Source organism: Erinaceus europaeus, chromosome 4, assembly GCF_950295315.1.
Source record: "Erinaceus europaeus chromosome 4, mEriEur2.1, whole genome shotgun sequence".
In the NCBI taxonomy this organism is placed as follows: Eukaryota; Metazoa; Chordata; class Mammalia; order Eulipotyphla; family Erinaceidae; genus Erinaceus; species Erinaceus europaeus.
In genome coordinates, this window is record NC_080165.1 from 13,299,760 (window position 1) to 13,302,665 (window position 2,906).

A 2,906-nucleotide genomic window follows, 5' to 3' on the forward strand; every position below is an offset into this window, starting at 1 on the left:
TGTCTGTACCTTGGCTGTGTCGACTCTTTCTGGGCCATCTACAGGGTGCTTTGGTTCAGATATTTACTTTTGAAGCTGGAGACCTAGCTTAGTGGTTATGCAAAAGACTCTCAAATATTGTATTTTGGTTATTACATTTGATTATTTTTCTGCTTCACGATGCTAATATTTTTCCTTTTTAAAAGTAAGCTTATAAAAAAGTTTTTTTTTTTTTTTTAAAGTAAGCTTATTAGGTTCATTTAAAATTCTTGCCCATGTGTCCTAAGGTTCTGGTGGAGTCTGTAGTCATATTATACTGTCTTTCTTTGGATGAAGCTGTGAAGTGGGTGGGCTTTTCTTTAAGAAACGTACCAGTGGGAGTCAGGTGGTAGCGCAGTGGGTTAAGTGCACATGGCAAAGCACTAAGACTGACGTTAAGGATCCCGGTTCAAGCCCCCAGCTCCCCAGCTGCAGGAGGGTTCCTTCACAGGTGGTGAAGCAGGTCTGCAGGTGTCTATCTTTCTCTCCCCCTCTCTGCCTTCCCCTCCTCTCTCTATTTCTCTCTGTCCTATCTAACAACGATAACATCAATAACAGCAACAATGATAACTACAACAATAAAACAACAAGGGCAACAAAAGGGAAAAAATAAAATAAAATAAATAAATAAATAAATATTAAAAAAAAAAAAAGAAACACACCAGAGTCCTGCAGTGCCAAAGAAATGGTATGGCCCCAAGGTGCTTCTTATTCTGAAAAACAACTCCTGAAGTCAGGACTTAGCCCTCTAGAGGGAAACAGAATTAGAAGATGCTCTCCAAAATATAATTCCTCTGCTCTGGGGATTGGAGAAGGAGGAACAGGAGGAGGAGATGGAGGAACTAACTAAGGAGTTTTTTTTTTTTCCCAGCTTTTTTTTTTTTTTCCCAGCTCCTCACTCACATTGGACTATTGTAAGTTCTGATTTATTGACTTTATGCCTGAGGACAAATGGACTGGTGTTTGGGGGCCTGGCAGAGCTGCAGTGCTTCATTTTTCCCTTTACAATCACGCTTAATGCAAGCAGTCACTGTCTCCTGCAGACACACAAGGCCTTCTCCATTGTACCTCTTATTCCTGGCTTTCCTAGTGTCTTAGTGCAAATCTTCAGCTCCAGGGGTGACTGGAAAGAAGCTTTGGTTGCAAATGGATAGTTGATAAAATCCCTGTAAGTCATCATCTTAATGTCAAACACTTCCTTTGTTCTGGATTCAGCTCTACATCTGAGAGGCATTTGGCTTTGCTGGGGTTTCCCTTACTTGGCCCACAGTCACCCCTTCTTGGTTTATCTTTTTCTTTTTTTTAACATTATCTTTATTTACTTATTGGATAGAGACAACAAGAAATCGAGAGGAATGGAGAGATAAGAGAGGGAGAGAGACACCTGCAGCACTGCTTCACCACTCGTGAAACTTGCTCCCTGCAGGTGGGAGCTATGGGCTTGAATCTGGGTCCTTGTGCATGGTTAACGTGTGCTCAACCAGGTGTGCCACCACCTGGCCCCTTAGTTTTTCTTTTATCCCGAAGAACACATTCCATCTCACTCATGAGTTAATCTGAGAGAGCTTTTCCCGAACCACAGTGGTTCTTGACACAATCTATCTTACCCTGAACCAAATTTCTGCTCGGTAGAAGATAGCCTTAAGAGGAGGGACCGAGAGAGTCATCTATAAAATGGAATTTGACAGCCCTGCCCTCAGGAGACTCACCTCCCCATCCTGACACCTCAGGTGATGATAATCTCTCATGCCCATGACTCCACTTCAGAAGAAGAGCCATTTCCTTCAGACATCTGGATTTGAGGGTTTCAGATTTTGGAACAAAGGACACAATGGAAGCCAACAATGCGATCTGGGCCTCAAGTAGGTGCATGAAGTGATCATTTGAACAGAGACAATGACACCTCAATGGACCTGCTGCCTGGGAGTCAGTCAGGAAGGCAGAATTATCCCTCTAATGCAAAGACGGAAAGTACACCCTGAAAGGATCTTTATGTCCCTAGAGAAAGCACCTTCAGACACTGACATTTTTTTTTTCCCCAAAAGGACTAGCCAGGAATAGTTTGATGATTCTCATGGAACCTTCCAGTCAGTAACCTACAGCATGGACACTCTATTTTAAGACCTTAGTACTAGTTAAATTTGGAGCAGTGACTAAGGTTTATGGCACATTTGAAGATAGTCTTTAAAACAATTTTATTAGTGATTTAATATTGATGTACACAATTATAAAATAACAGGGGTATAATTCCACATCGCTCCCACCACCAGAGTTCTGTGCCCCCATTTCCATCATTGGAGGCGGCAGTGATTCTTCCAAAGTCATAGATAGGGGTTGATTATTATTTCTACAATTGTCTATCTATATTCCCATATATTTGCCCATATTTTTCCTATAGCCCTGTGTTCTCTTCCTAAGTCATGCCTACTATTTCTGAGTGTCCCTTCCCCCCCCCTCTTCTCTCTCCGGGTCCTGATAGAACTGCAGTTCAGGAGCTCCAGTGGTACAATCGGTTAGCGTGAGGTACTTATACAGAATTGGAGTTCAGTGTCTGAGAGCAGTCTTTAGCACCAGAGACTAGAACTAACCTCTCCCTAGAGGAGACATACATACAGGGACCACAAGAGAAAAGCAGTGCAGGGGGCTGGGGGTGGAGCACTGGGTTAAACGCACACAGTCCGAAGCTCAAGGACCTGTGCAAGGATCCTGGTTCGAGCCCCTGCTCCCACCTGCAGGGGGAAGCTTCACAAATAGTGAAGCAGGTCTGTAGGTATCTCTCTGTCTCTCTCTCCCTCTGTATCTCCCCTCCCCTCTCAATTTCTCTCTGTCTTATCCAATAAAAACAAAAAATGACCACCAGGTACAGTGGATTCATAGTGTCAGCACCA